The 15,983-nt window shown below is 46.4% G+C and overlaps 4 non-coding genes and 5 pseudogenes across 4 annotated transcripts; all 9 read right to left on the bottom strand.

Moving 5' to 3' along the window:
• Nucleotides 1–155: 155 nt before the first annotated feature.
• LOC136738867 (uncharacterized) lies at nt 156–274 on the bottom strand (annotated as a pseudogene).
• Nucleotides 275–483: 209 nt separating this feature from the next.
• On the bottom strand, nt 484–602 carry LOC136738960 (uncharacterized; annotated as a pseudogene).
• A 217-nt stretch (nt 603–819) lies between these two features.
• LOC136738878 (uncharacterized) lies at nt 820–938 on the bottom strand (annotated as a pseudogene).
• Nucleotides 939–1,161: 223 nt separating this feature from the next.
• LOC136739055 (5S ribosomal RNA) lies at nt 1,162–1,280 on the bottom strand. The gene has a single exon (XR_010812780.1). It is a non-coding gene; the product is annotated as a 5S ribosomal RNA (ribosomal RNA).
• A 210-nt stretch (nt 1,281–1,490) lies between these two features.
• On the bottom strand, nt 1,491–1,609 carry LOC136739059 (5S ribosomal RNA). The gene has a single exon (XR_010812784.1). It is a non-coding gene; the product is annotated as a 5S ribosomal RNA (ribosomal RNA).
• Nucleotides 1,610–1,818: 209 nt separating this feature from the next.
• LOC136738932 (5S ribosomal RNA) lies at nt 1,819–1,937 on the bottom strand. Its single transcript, XR_010812748.1, has one exon. It is a non-coding gene; the product is annotated as a 5S ribosomal RNA (ribosomal RNA).
• A 223-nt stretch (nt 1,938–2,160) lies between these two features.
• LOC136738992 (uncharacterized) lies at nt 2,161–2,279 on the bottom strand (annotated as a pseudogene).
• A 210-nt stretch (nt 2,280–2,489) lies between these two features.
• LOC136738880 (uncharacterized) lies at nt 2,490–2,608 on the bottom strand (annotated as a pseudogene).
• A 209-nt stretch (nt 2,609–2,817) lies between these two features.
• On the bottom strand, nt 2,818–2,936 carry LOC136739075 (5S ribosomal RNA). Its single transcript, XR_010812799.1, has one exon. It is a non-coding gene; the product is annotated as a 5S ribosomal RNA (ribosomal RNA).
• Nucleotides 2,937–15,983: the final 13,047 nt, after the last annotated feature.

Below are 15,983 nucleotides of genomic sequence, written 5' to 3'. Positions count from 1 at the left end.
AAAAAAAAAAAAAAATAGAAAAATGGAGGGAAAAATATCAGTGCAGGAAAGGGTGTTGAAAGTAGCCGGGTACGTGTACAATTCTTCAATTATATCTCCTGGAGACAGAAAGAGAGTATTAAGAGCTACGATGAAGTTACCCAGGAGACGTAAAAAGCTTGCAGCACCTGGTATTTCTAGGAGGTCTCCCATCCAAGTACTGACCAGGCCCTGCCCCGTTAAGCTTCCGAGATCTGACGAGATCGGGCGCATTCAGGACGGTGTGGCCACAAGCCGAAAGGCCTGGCTGCATGATGTCTCTTATAGGTTGGCGGGTATTGACGGAACTTCCAGCAAAAAAAAAAAAAAAAAATGGATGGAAAAATATCAGTGCAGCAAAGGGTGTTGACAGTAGCTGGGTACGTGTACAATACTTCAATTAAATCTCCTCCAGACAGATAGAGAGTATTAAGAGCTACGATAAAGTTACCCAGGAGACGTAAAAGCTTGCAGCACGAGGTATTTCCAGGAGGTCTCACATTCATGTACTGACCAGGTCCTGCCCCGTTTAGCTTCCGAGATCTGACGAGATCGGGCGCGTTCAGGACGGTGTGGCCGCAAGCCGAGATGTCTGGCTGCATGATGTCTCTTAAAGGCTAGCGGGTATTGTCGGAATTTCCAGCAAAAAAAAAAAAAAAAAAAAGAAAAATGGAGGGAAAAATATCAGTGCAGGAAAAGGTGTTCAAAGTAGCCGGGTACGTGTACAATTCTTCAATTATATCTCCTCCAGACAGAAAGAGAGAATTAAGAGCTATGATAAAGTTACCCAGGAGATGTAAAAGCTTGCAGCACCAGGTATTTCCAGGAGGTCTCCCATCCAAGTACTGACCAGGTCCTGCCCCGTTTAGCTTCCGAGATCTTACGAGATCGGGCACGTTCAGGACGGTGTGGCCGCAAGACAAGAGGCCTGGCTGCATGATGTCTCTTAAAGGTTGGCGGGTATTGACGGAACTTCCAGCAAAAAAAAAAAAAAAAAAAAAAAAAAGAAAAATGGATGGAAAAATATCAGTGCAGCAAAGGGTATTGACAGTAGCTGGGTACGTGTACAATTCTTCAATTATATCTCCTCCAGACAGAAAGAGAGAATTAAGAGCTACGATAAAGTTACCCAGGAGACGTAAAAGCTTGCAGCACCAGGTATTTCCAGGAGGTCTCCCATCCAAGTACTGACCAGGTCCTGCCCCGTTTAGCTTCCGAGATCTGACGAGATCGGGCGCGTTCAGGATGGTGTGGCCGCAAGCCGAGATGCCTGGCTGCATGATGTCTCTTAAAGGCTGGCGGGTATTGACGGAACTGCCAGCAAAAAAAAAAAAGAAAAATAGAGGGAAATATACCAGTGCAGCAAAGGGTGTTGAAAGTAGCCGGGTACGTGTACAATTCTTCAATTATATCTCCTGGAGACAGAAAGAGAGTATTAAGAGTTACGATGAAGTTACCCAGGAGACGTAAAAAGCTTGCAGCACCTGGTATTTCTAGGAGGTCTCCCATCCAAGTACTGACCAGGCCCTGCCCCGTTTAGCTTCCGAGATCTGACAAGATCGGGCGCGTTCAGGATGGTGTGGCCGCAAGCCGAGATGCCTGGCTGCATGATGTCTCTTAAAGGCTGGCGGGTATTGACGGAACTGCCAGCAAAAAAAAAAAGAAAAATAGAGGGAAATATACCAGTGCAGCAAAGGGTGTTGAAAGTAGCCGGGTACGTGTACAATTCTTCAATTATATCTCCTGGAGACAGAAAGAGAGTATTAAGAGCTACGATGAAGTTACCCAGGAGACGTAAAAAGCTTGCAGCACCTGGTATTTCTAGGAGGTCTCCCATCCAAGTACTGACCAGGCCCTGCCCCGTTTAGCTTCCGAGATCTGACGAGATCGGGCGCATTCAGGACGGTGTGGCCACAAGCCGAAAGGCCTGGCTGCATGATGTCTCTTAAAGGTTGGCGGGTATTGACGGAACTTCCAGCAAAAAAAAAAAGAAAAAAAGAAAAAAGAAAAATGAATGGAAAAATATCAGTGCAGCAAAGGGTGTTGACAGTAGCTGGATACGTGTACAATACTTCAATTATATCTCCTCCAGACAGAGAGAGAGTATTAAGAGCTACGATAAAGTTTCCCAGGAGACGTAAAAGCTTGCAGCACTAGGTATTTCCAGGAGGTCTCACTATCATGTACTGACCAGGTCCTGCCCCGTTTAGCTTCCGAGATCTGACGAGATCGGGCGCGTTCAGGATGATGTGGCCGCAAGCCGAGATGCCTGGCTGCATGATGTCTCTTAAAGGCTGGCGGGTATTGACGGAACTGCCAGCAAAAAAAAAAAAGAAAAATAGAGGGAAATATACCAGTGCAGCAAAGGGTGTTGAAAGTAGCCGGGTACGTGTACAATTCTTCAATTATATCTCCTGGAGACAGAAAGAGAGTATTAAGAGCTACGATGAAGTTACCCAAGAGACGTAAAAAGCTTGCAGCACCTGGTATTTCTAGGAGGTCTCCCATCCAAGTACTGACCAGGCCCTGCCCCATTTAGTTTCCGAGATCTGACGAGATCGGGCGCGTTCAGGATGGTGTGGCCGCAAGCCGAGATGCCTGGCTGCATGATGTCTCTTAAAGGCTGGCGGGTATTGACGGAACTGCCAGCAAAAAAAAAAAGAAAAATAGAGGGAAATATACCAGTGCAGCAAAGGGTGTTGAAAGTAGCCGGGTACGTGTACAATTCTTCAATTATATCTCCTGGAGACAGAAAGAGAGTATTAAGAGCTACGATGAAGTTACCCAGGAGACGTAAAAAGCTTGCAGCACCTGGTATTTCTAGGAGGTCTCCCATCCAAGTACTGACCAGGCCCTGCCCCGTTTAGCTTCCAAGATCTGACGAGATCGGGCGCGTTCAGGACGGTGTGGCCACAAGCCGAAAGGCCTGGCTGCATGATGTCTCTTAAAGGTTGGCGGGTATTGACGGAACTTCCAGCAAAAAAAAAATGGATAAAGAAAAATGGAGGGAAAAATATCAGTGCAGCAATGGGTGTTGAAAGTAGCCGGGTACGTGTACAATACTTCAATTATATCTCCTCCAGACAGAAAGAGAGTATTAAGAGCTACGATGAACTCACCTAAAGGATTATTAGGAACACCATACTAATACTGTGTTTGACCCCCTTTCGCCTTCAGAACTGCTTTAATTCTACGTGGCATTGCTTCAACAAGGTGCTGAAAGCATTCTTTAGAAATGTTGGCCCATATTGATAGGATAGCATCTTGCAGTTGATGGAGATTTGTGGGATGCACATCCAGGGCACGAAGCTCCCGTTCCACCACATCCCAAATATGCTCCATTGGGTTGAGATCTGGTGACTGTGGGGGCCAGTTTAGTACAGTGAACTCATTGTCATGTTCAAGAAACCAATTTGAAATGATTCGACCTTTGTGACATGGTGCATTATCCTGCTGGAAGTAGCCATCAGAGGATGGGTACATGGTGGTCAAAAAGGGATGGACATGGTCAGAAACAATGCTCAGGTAGGCCGTAGCATTTAAACGATGCCCAATTGGTACTAAGGGGCCTAAAGTGTGCCAAGAAGACATCCCCCACACCATTACACCACCACCACCAGCCTGCACAGTGGTAACAAGACATGATGGATCCATGTTCTCATTCTGTTTACGCCAAATTCTGACTCTACCATCTGAATGTCTCACCTCTTTTTCCTATTTGTAGTGGAGATGAGTGGTACCCGGTGGGGTCTTCTGCTGTTGTAGCCCATCCGCCTCAAGGTTGTACGTGTTGTGGCTTCACAAATGCTTTGCTGCATACCTCGTTTGTAACTAGTGGTTATTTCAGTCAAAGTTGCTCTTCTATCAGCTTGAATCAGTCGGCCCATTCTCCTCTGACCTCTTGCATCAACAAGGCATTTTCGCCCACAGGACTGCCGCATACTGGATGTTTTTCCCTTTTCACACCATTCTTTGTAAACCCTAGAAATGGTTGTGCGTGAAAATCCCAGTAACTGAGCAGATTGTGAAATACTCAGACCGGCCCGTCTGGCACCAACAACCATGCCACGCTCAAAATTGCTTAAATCACCTTTCATTCCCATTCAGACATTCAGTTTGGAGTTCAGGAGATTGTCTTGACCAGGACCACACCCCTAAATGCATTGAAGCAACTGCCATGTGATTGGTTGATTAGATAATTGCATTAATGAGAAATTGAACAGGTGTTCCTAATAATCCTTTAGGTGAGTGTATATGTATGTATGTGTATGTATGTCCAATTGCTTTGACAATACAAATGAAATGAATTGAGAGAGAGAGAGAGAGAGAGAGAGAGAGAGAGAGAGAGAGAGAGAGAGAGAGAGAGAGGAATATGAGCTCCTAAAAAACATTTGTTTTTATACATAAGCGGATTTAATTTGTGATTTACAAATGAATATATAGCACTATAAACATACACAGAAGACATGGAATAGAAATCCAGAAGAAAAAGTATTCAAAAAATAATAATTTTAAGAGAAACACAAAAAGAAGAAAGCAGAGAGACAGTTCAGGAAGAAAAGTCAGAAAAGAAAAGCTGAAGACAAGAATTGGAGGTAAGAGACAAATAATTAAACAAAAAAATATGTATTAATAAAATAAATAAGCATTCTCAGTAGTTGACTCAGCCAATGAAAATGCAGAGCTCCGATTTGAATAGAGTGACAGTAGGAGAGAGCCCAACTGCCACTGAGACTGATAGAAATCTATCGAACAGCAGTCTGACTGCAGAGCTGCCTTTTGAAATCCGATACCCTGAAGACATTCGCTCTGCACAGGCTAAGAAGGACTACAAACAAGCTGTGATGAGAGCATCTCCTGAGACCCTCATCCTAGACTACACCGGTAAAGGAGAAAACAGGGTCAAGAACAATCTACTGTTCTACACCGCCTTTCACAAAACCCTGTGCCAGACATACCCCAATAACAACAAGAGGGGCATTAGCAGAGGCAGGCAGATCTCAGTGCTGGTAGAGAAAGACACAGACAGTGTGATGCTCACTTTTAATGTATACCACAACGGGACCATCATGGTGCAGGGCAGCGAGAGCAGCCTGGACCAATTAGCTCTCGGCTTCCACACCTCAAAGCAGCAGACTGAGGTAGAGAAACAAGAGCCAGAGCCGGCCACCCTGCAGTCTGCCCCCAGCCACACGGAGCCAGACAGTGCCCCATCTCCCACAGACTGCCCCCCTGTCTCCCCAAAACTCTCTAGCAACATTAAAACACTAAAGGAATGCCTATCAGTGCTGGAGCTGGAGTTTGCGGAGTTCAGGGAGCAGACCTTGAGCACCCTGGCCCAGACCTCCTTGTGTGATCAGCTCCGGGATGAGATGCACAGACTAAAGATGCAGCACAAGGCTGAGATCCATGAGCTGAGAGCAGCAGTGAGAGACCTGGAGGAGCAGAGCCAAACCCTGAGGACGGAGCTGCGCAGAGCGAGGGAGGAGCTGACCTGGACACCCCAGCACAGCTAGCTGAGGAGCCTGCAGAGCCAGCTGGAGGAGCTAAGAGAGGAGCTACACATCACTGGAGCACAGAGACTGCACTGCACTGACCCCACAACACCTCCAACCCCTGACGCACCCACTGATCCACCCACACTCCCCACCACTCCTGACACACCCACTATCACCAGACCTGCCACTAATACACAACCCCCTGAAACGCCACTCCCCCAAAACACACCCGCTGCCCCCACCACTCCCGACGCAAACCCGGAGTGGCAGGTCAACGCAGAGGTGGTCATTCTGAGCGAATCCAATGGGAAGTTCCTGGTTGAGAGGCGCCTCTTCCCTGGGCGAAAAGTGAAAAAGCTTTGGTGCTCCACAGCACAGAGAGCCCTGGAGCTGCTCTCCAAGAGGAGGCTTTGCCAAGTCAAACACATCCTCATCCACACCGGCACTAACGACCTGAGTGCCCGCAGGGGCGATGTGGCCTCAGCCCTGAGACAGGTAGCAACGAAAGCCACAGAGGAATTCCCAACTGCCAAAATTTCCATCTCCACACTGCTGCCCCGCACAGACGTGCCCCTGCACATCATCCAGGCCATCAATGCAGAAGTGTCCCGAAGATGTGCCCTCCTCCCCAACGTCCACCTGGCACACCACTGAGACATCCAGCCACATCACCTGTATGACCACGTCCACCTCAACAAGACGGGTGTGAGGATCATCTCAAAGGTCCTCAAGGACACAACCCTGGGCCGAAACCCCACACACCCCCACCTCGAGACCAGGAGCAAACCCCCCAGCCCCCGGCCACATCCCCAGCCACCGGCTCCACCCCAGCCCCAGCCCCTGAGACCCCGCGGCCCCATTCCCCACCCCCCCATCCCCAGAGGGCCCGTCCAGCACAGCAGAGCGGACAGCCGGGGACCAGCACAGCCACACAGCCACGCAGCAGCGGCTTCCAGAGCCTGGAGGCCCGATGCTGCCCAGCTGGCCCAGATAAGGCAACTCCTCAGTGTCATCTGTTCCACACTGCTGAGTTAACTGAGCCTCAACACACATATATATGGTTGTGGAGATGGAGAGTAAGAAAAAATGTGATTTAATTATTCTGATATTTTGATGCAAAGATAAAATCTTTGAGTGATTATTATGTATATCCATATATAATTATTAATAGTAATATAATATCAGTTGTAGACCACAAATTAAACTTTCTTATGTAGAAGAGACAAGTATAATAAAATATATTAACATGTCCTTTAAAATAAGCAGTTGGAATATGCAGGGTTTACGCTCCTCAACTTTTGGAATGAAGAGCACAGGCCCTGAACTGATCAACACTGTAAATAGTTCAGATGTTTTCATTCTTGTAGAGACTTGGTGCTGTGCAGATATGTCTATACACTGGATGGATACAATGGATACAGGGAGCTGATTGTGCCCTCCTATAAAAAACCCAAAGTCAGGTGTGGCAGGGCCTCGTGGGGGATTATCGTGTGGTACAGGGAGGAGCTCCGAGCAGCCCTATGCCCAGTACAGAGAGGAGACACACACCTGTGGATGAAAATCAGAAAAGACACCCTACAAAATAACACAGATATATACCTATGTGCAATTTATATGCCACCCGCAGACTCCCCCTACTATAATGAGGAAGGCTTTCATGAGCTTCAAAACGAAATCTGCCACTTCCAGACCCTGGGCTCTGTACTGCTGTGTGGCGATCTCAATGCCAGGACTGGCAGAGAGATGGACTACATCAATACAGAGGGGAACACACACCTGTTCGGAGACTCCCCGCTGTGCCACACACACACCTCCACACTGACACAGCCACGACAGCGTGGTAAACAAGAGCAGGAAGCAGGTAGTGCGCCTATGTAAAAGCCTGGGTCTATATATCATCAATGGCAGGACCAGGGGGTACTCTCTGGGGAGATTCACATACTGCTCGGCTCTGGGCAGCAGTGTGGTGGACTACGCCATAACTGACCTGGACCCACAAGCCAACAATGCGTTTATAGTCAGACAACAATCTCCACTATCAGACCACAGCCAAATAACACTTTACCTAAAAAGATCAGCGCAGCCACAAGTCAGAGCCAAACTTCCCACAAAACTGGTCTCCCTGCCACCCAGTTAGAGATGGTCAGAGCCCAGCACAGAGAACTACACAAGAGCCCTGAATAGTGATGAGATTGAAAACATGTTAGACAGATATCAATCCTCACACTATCAAATAAACCAAAACGGAATAAACTCAGCCACCAAAACACTGAATGAAATATTTGAGAGACTGGCTTTAAAATCAAACATTAAAACAATTAAAAACCAAAATATGAAATCGTCTAAAAGAAAAAAAGAACAGTGGTGTGACCAGGAGTGTGAAACTTCTAGGAAACACCTGAGACATCTCTCCAACACTAAACACAGAGAGCCCGACAACCAGGAGGCTCGCCTCAGCTACTGCCAGGCCCTGCGGCACTACAAGCAACTCCTCAGTAAGAAAAAAGACCACTATATGGGCAGAATAAATACCCCAAAAACAAAAAATGAAATACCAATTCAAAATGGAGAAATCTGGAAAACACACTTTGAAAAACTTTACCAAAATGTTGAAAACAATCCAAAGCCAGAACAGGTTAAAATATTAAAAAACCTAAATAAATTGGAAGAAATCATTAAGAATAACCAAAATCCCTTAGATAACCCATTTACAATACAGGAACTAAAACATCAACTCAAAATCCTCAAACCCAGGAAAGCCAGCGGCCCCGACAGCATCAGCCCTGAGATGCTGAAGCACAGCAGCCCGCAGCTGCAGGAGGCTCTGCTCAAACTCTTTAACCTGGTGCTGAGAGCCGGGTGTTTCCCTGAGGTCGGGAATCAAGGATTGATCACCCCGATTTTTAAAAGTGGAGACAAATTAGACCCCAATAACTACTGGGGCAGCTGTGTGAGCAGTAACCTGGGGAAGGTGTTCTGCAGTATCATCAACGCCCAGATACTGGCCTTCCTTACCAAGCACAGTGTCCTGAATAAGAGTCAGATTGGCTTCCTACCAAAACACCGCACAACCGATCATATTTACACTCTACACACCCTCATAAATAAATATACCCAAAACAATAAAGGAAAAATATTTGCCTGTTTTGTAGACTTTAGAAAGGCATTTGACTCAATCTGGCACAAGGGATTATTTTATAAACTTCTACAGAGTGGTGTAGGGGGTAAAGTTTATGACATCATTAAATCAATGTATTCTGAAAACAAATGCGGAGTTCAAATTGGCAACTCAAGAACAGAGTTCTTCACTCAGGGGCGGGGAGTGAGACAGGGCTGCAGTCTGAGTCCAACACTGTTCAACATCTACATCATCGAGTTGGCCACAGTGTTGGAGCAGTCTGACGCCCGCAGCCTAACTCTCCATGACACAGAGATCAAGTTCCTGCTCTATGCAGACGACCTGGTGCTGCTGTCGCCCACAGAGCAGGGGCTTCAGCAGAACCTGGCGCTGCTAGAGCAGTACTGTCAGAAATGGGCCCTGGCAGTCAATCTGGACAAGACCAGAGTTATGGTTTTCCAGAAAAAAGCCCCATCTCAGGGAAACAGGTACCGCTTCACTCTGGGCAGCACTGGATTAGAGCACTGCACCAGATACAACTACCTTGGCCTGACCATCAGTGCGTCAGGGAGCTTCAGCCTGGCTATAAACGCATTAAAAGACAAGGCACGCCGGGCATTTTATGCCATAAAGACACAATTTGGGAAAACAACAATACCAATAACTATTTGGATTAAAATATTAAACTCCATCATCCAACCAATCCTGCTATATGGGAGCGAAGTGTGGGGTCCCCTCATGAACCTCAATAACAACAATTGGGACAAAAGCCCCATGGAAATATTCCACCTAGAATTTAATAAAAACATCTTACACGTACACAGAAACGCCCCCACGGCTCTGAGGCTCACAGAGCCCGAACACACAATGACCAAAACAACAACAATTGGGAAAATTGACATGTACCTGAAAAGCAAATACACAAAAGATTAGAGACACGAATTAGAATTACAAAACAAATTGGAATGCTACCGGGCCCTGAATAGAAACATTACATTGGCTGAATACTTAAAAATCCAAAATATAAAAGAGAGACAAAATCTAACTAAATACAGGCTCAGTGACCACAGCCTCGCCATTGAAAAAGGCCGCTACAGAAAATTCTGGGTTGCCAGAGAAGAGCGGCTGTGCAGCCAGTGTGACCTAGGGGAGGTCGAAACACAGGCGCATTTCCTGCTGTCCTGCCCTAAATACACAAAAATCAGGGAGACATACTTTAAAATATTAAAAATGCATATCCCTGAGTTCAGCATGATCCCCGATTGCTGCAAACTCCCCGTCCTGCTGGGAGAGGAGGAGCGCACTGCCTTCTTAGCAGCGCAATATGTATCCACCTGCCACAGCCTGCGAGACAGTGTGTAGACACCAGCCTGTGGCACTCCATTTGCAAAACAAAATAAAAACAGTGATTTTTCTGATGTCATGACACAAATTTTGATACAAACAACAAATATGGTTTATATCCTACTTAATTTTATTTCAATGTGTACTATATTTGTTCCACTGAATCTTGTATTGCAATGTTTTGTCTTGATTGATAGAACATTTGTATCTGCTTTGGCAATATTGTGATAGATCATGCCAATAAAGCACCTTTGAATTGAATTGAAATGAATTGACAGACAGACAGACACACGCACACACACACACACACACACACACACACAGAGCCAGCCAGCCAGACAGCCAGCCAGCTCAGCCATGACATCACGAGCCTCTCTCAGCTGACTGCTATGACATCACAGAGCACGTACATTCCATTGCTTGCCGTCTGTCAACCACTCAGTCACTGCCAGCCAGACTGGCTGGCTGGCTGGATGGGGGGGCTGCTTGCTGCTGCTGCGTATCTTAGCAAGCTAATTTGCCTGACCGGCCTTCCTACTCCTATGCCCAAATGCCCACCTAAGCCTCGTTTGTAATGCATGTCATTGTATTTCAAAAAGGAATCTGGAAATAGTAAACCTATTTTCTTTATTTGAATGTATTAAAGATCACATTTTATTACATTTTCTTTTTCTGTACTTCATTACATTATATTGAGATTCATAATTCTATTATTTATTTTCCGTATGTATGTATGTATGTATTATTGTATGGAAGGAAAGTTAGAAATGATTTTCTCAAACCTGTTTTTCTCTCTTGTATACTTAAGAAAGATAAGGTCAAGCTAGAAGGTCAGGAGGCCATAAGGTAGTTTGATTTCTGTTTGTTATTTACGATGAGAACCTTGGAGACAATGTCAAACGGTATGACCTACGTGCCTGTTCCTTAAAACCATGTGTAGATCTATGAACTCTGTTCTATAATGAAATATGTTCTGCTTAGTTAGCCTTTAAGATAACATAGTAATGATTTTCTAGCATGTATGTATGTATGTATGTATGTCCAATTGCTTTGACAATGAATTGAATTGAGAGGGAGAGAGAGAGAGAGAGAGAGAGAGAGAGACAGACAGACTGACAAACAGACACACACACACACACACACACACACACACACACACACAGACACACACACAGCCAGCCAGCCAGCTCAGCGATGACATCACAAGCCTCTCTCAGCTGACTGCTATGACATCACAGAGCATAAACATTCCGTTGCTTGCCGTCTGTCAACCACTCAGTCACTGCCAGCCAGACTGGCTGGCTGGCTGGATGGGGGGGCTGCTTGCTGCTGCTGTGTACCTTAGCAAGCTTATTTGCTTGACCGGCCTTCCTACTCCTCTGCCCACATGCCCACCTATGCCCGATCTGCTGTTCACCTGGATCACAGCTCCGCCCCAACAAGGCAGATCCTCCCAAAAATGGTACAAACTGATCCACGTTCCCCTCCACAGAAAGCTTTAGCCCAAAATAAGGGACACATTCTGCCCAATATGTCAGCGCCAACCACAGCCTGAGGGACACAGTGACACACGAGCACCGGCTGTAAATATAATGTAAATACTCGTTTGTAATGCATGTCATTGTATTTCAAAAAAGGAATCTGGAAATGGTATACCTATTTTCTTTATTTGTATGTATTAAAGATCACATTTTATTACATTTTCTTTTTCTGTACTTCATTACATCTTATTGTGATTCATAATTCTATTATTTATTTTCCGTGTATATGTATGTATGTATGTATTGTGACAAACCAAGGGGCAGGGTCATACATGGCAGATATGTCAGGCCAGGTCTGCTGCAAGGTGTGTACTCTAGGGTAGAATACCGACCCTAGGCAACTACACTCCCCAGAAACCCTCAGGCAGCCATTCTAGCACCTAATGTGGTCACTTGGTGTTACTTCCTCAATTATTCACCAGGTATATAAGGCGGGCCTGAGAGAGAGAGAAGTGAGAGACAATAGGGTGAGTTATCTGGAAAACAGAGGTAGCTCATAAGGAGAAAGCCAAGACTTATTTATTCCAGACTTTGTTTAAAATAGAATGATTATGTAAGATTAGTTACAACTCCAGTGTGAGTTAGGTTTTGTTTTCAGATTTGTTTTGTTTGAAGTAAACATACAGGCACAGCCCTGTATTTGCAACCTCCTCCCTGGGTCATGACTGGTTTTTACTCCTAAGAAGATCACAGAGAAGACCCGCACATGTGTACAGCCAAGGCGTTTTGTCACATTTGGTGTAGAATGCGGGCAGCACCTCATGAAACCCAGACTGGCTGAGTGAATTTTTTTATCCAAAAAAAAAAAACTACAGGCTGTAATAGCCCAACAGGAAGCGACCAGGGTGCAGCAGGTGGCTCACCAGGATGCTATGCGGATGCATCAGGAAGCACTGCAGGTCCAGCATGATACAAATAAAATGTTTAGAGAAGTGCAGGAAAAGGTGACTAAAGAGCTGAAAGAGAGTGTTGAAGCACTTGCAACCAGGATTGGGCCACAGGGGGCTGCAACCCATTCCACTCCCCGCACCAATCACTTTCTGCAGAAAATGACAAAACAGGACGATGTTGAGGCCTTCCTTATGACCTTTGAGAGGACAGCGGAGAGAGGGATGGCCAAAAGATTCCTGGGCAGGGCTTGTGGCACCTTATCTGGCAGGGGATGCACAGAAAGCGTACTTTGATCTGGAGCTGAAGGACGCCCAGGACTATGATAAATTGAAAGCGGAGATAATGACCCGATTGGGCGTGACCACCGCAGTGAGGGCACATCGGTTTCAGCAGTGGGCCTACCAACCAGGACAACCAATCTGAACGCAGATGTTTGATCTGATCCATCTGGCCAGGAAATGGCTACAGCCAGAGGTCCATTCATCAGCCGAGGTGGTGGAGGCCATAGTCCTTGACAACTACCAACGCTGTTTGCCCAAGGACGTTCGACGCTGGGTTGGCCAGAATGAGGTGCTGTCCGCTGACACCTTGGTGGCCAGTGTAGAGCGGTTCTATACAGCCGGAGCAGCAGAGCATGTACCGGAGGTTAAAAACTCGTTCCCCAGGCCATGACGAACCAGCGGACCGGGTAAGATGGTTCCAAAGTACTCTGGGAAACATGACGCGCTGGGTTGGAAGAAAAGAGCAAGACTGGGGGGGGCAAAGGTGGGGCCTAAAGCCGAGACTAAGGGTTATAGGGGGTCACCATCACAACCAATTGTCTGCTACAATTGTGACAAAGTAGGACATATTGCGGCCCACTGCCCAGGTAGAGAGGAACCAATGCAATGTAATGTGTGTGATATGGGGAAAGAGAAACCGGTATTTTATGCCTGCCCTGTTGGGACGGATGTTTTCATAGGCGGAGTACCTAATCCAAAACACATGTGTACAGTGATAGTCGATGAGAAAGAAGTGGCTGCTCTACTCGACTCTGGCAGTATGGTTACACTGGTCACAGAAAAATTAGTAGCGACCAACAAGCTGGATAGACATCAGGAGCTCAGTATCACATGCACACATGGTGACACACGCCCCTATCCCACAGCCCTTGTAAACATACAGACAGAGGCCGGGAAACTAGATTACGAAGTCGGTGTGGTACCCAACATGCCATATGATGTGATACTGGGACGATATTTTCCTAATTTTGGAAAACTAGATAGAAAACATAGTAAATTGGAAATGCACACTGAAAACTGTAAGCCAGAAGTTGCCTCGATCCCACAACTAGAGCTAAAAGTAGACCTGGTTCCAGTTGAGTCGACAGTGAAGGTTTTGGTTGGGGAAAATTAAACTGAAAACATAGGGGTGGAATGTAGTGACGTAGATGACCCTATGGAGGGTGAGGAACCCAGCACTAGCAGGGTGGGTGAGAATCCATTCATAGAGACCCCTGAAGCTGACAATGTAGAAGTGTCAGTGTTAGAGGGACTCCCCACTGATTTTGGCAGCGCACAGGTGCGAGATCTCACTCTACACTATGCTAAAGAAAATGTGAAGGTAGTAAATGGGACCCCTATGACTACTGCAGACCCGCCAACAGCTTATCCTTATTTTATGGTAAAAAATGACCTATTGTACCGTGTAAATAAGATAGGGGTGGACATTGTGGAGCAATTGCTAGTTCCCACCCCATTCAGACGAACAGTTCTCAATCTGGCACATGGGCATATCCTGGGGGGACATCTGGGGATGGACAAAACCAAGGATAGACTCCTGAGGAGGTTTTACTGGCCAGGCGTACATGCAGACGTGACAGAACATTGTAGCTCATGTCCTGAATGTCAACTACATGCTCCTAAACCAGCCTTCAGAAGCCCACTGGTCCCTTTGCCCATCATAGAGACCCCCTTTGCTAGGATAGCTATGGATGTGGTGGGACCTCTCCCGAAATCAGCCAGAGGGCATCAGTATATACTGGTTATTTTGGATTATGCCACCAGGTACCCAGAAGCCATTCCACTGCGGACCATGGCTTCAAAAGGTATTGCAAAAGAGCTAATGTTGATGTGTAGTAGGGTGGGGATACCGAGGGAGATATTAACAGATCAGGGCACACCCTTTATGTCTAAGGTTATGACCGATCTGTGTAAATTGTTGCAGGTTAAGCAGTTGAGAACATCAGTCTACCACCCACAAACAGATGGGTTGGTTGAGAGATTTAATAGGACCCTGAAGTCCATGCTAAGAAAGGTAATCGATAAGGATGGGAAAAATTGGGAATTCATGCTGCCCTACTTGATGTCTGCCATTAGGGAAGTCCCACAGGCTTCCCTGGGCTTTTCGCCTTTTGAACTGTTATATGGGAGGCACCCCAGGGGGATATTAGACATAGCCCGTGAAACGTGGGAACACGATTCCACTCCTTTCCGGAGTGTAGTCGAGCACATCAATGCTATGCAAGAGAGAATAGCCACAGTCACTCCCATTGTGAGAGAGCACCTAAGGCAGGCACAGGAACACCAACAATTCGCCTATAATCGTCAGGCTACACTGAGGGTGTTCCAGCCTGGTGATAGGGTGTTGGTGTTGGTTCCCACTGTAGAATGTAAATTTCTGGCTACGTGGATGGGACCTTATGAGATTATAGAGCGAATACGGGAAGTGAACTATAAGGTTCAGCAACCCGGCCGCCGACCCCCAGAACAAATATATCATGTCAACTTAATAAAAGCCTGGAAGGACAGGGAAGTGTTGATGTTGACTTACCCCCCTCAGCCACTAGGGACACCGAAGGTGAATATTGCAGCTGCCTTGTCACCTGACCAGTTGAAGGAGGTGAACGACTTGATAATACGTAATAGGGAAGTTTTCTCAGGCATACCGGGGCGTACCCATTTAGTCTCTCACAACATTGTGTCTCTCCCAGGAAAGAAGGTAAATATGAGGCCTTACAGGGTACCAGAAGCTCGCAGGAACACTATTAGAAATGAGGTTAAGGAAATGCTGGAGGCAGGGGTTATTGAAGAATCCCACAGTGAGTGGTCCAGCCCTATAGTCATGGTTTCCAAACCTGATGGCTCCTGGAGATTCTGTAATGATTTTAGAAAGGTTAATGAAATTTCAAAGTTTGATGCATACCCAATGCCCCGAGTAGATGAATTGTTAGAGAATATTGGGAATGCTCGCTATATTTCAACTATTGACTTAGCCAAGGGCTACTGGCAGATTCCCTTGACCCCGGGTGCCAAAGAAAAAACAGCCTTTGCAACCCCAGATGGTCTGTTTCACTACACAGTGATGCCCTTTGGCCTGCATGGTGCTCCTGCCACCTTTCAAAGGTTGATGGACCACATACTTAGACCACACAGGACGTATGCGGCAGCATATTTAGATGATGTGGTCATTCACAGTCCAGATTGGGAATCACATTTGTCTCAGCTCCAAGCGGTATTGGATTCAATACATGCAGCAGGCCTGATGGCTAATCCAACCAAATGCAATTTGGGGTTGGAAGAGGCCAAATACTTG

Source organism: Amia ocellicauda, unplaced genomic scaffold (genome assembly GCF_036373705.1).
Source record: "Amia ocellicauda isolate fAmiCal2 unplaced genomic scaffold, fAmiCal2.hap1 HAP1_SCAFFOLD_59, whole genome shotgun sequence".
Taxonomy (NCBI): Eukaryota; Metazoa; Chordata; class Actinopteri; order Amiiformes; family Amiidae; genus Amia; species Amia ocellicauda.
Note: the sequence above shows the minus strand (reverse complement) of the source record. Positions and strands in the feature narration are given on the sequence as shown.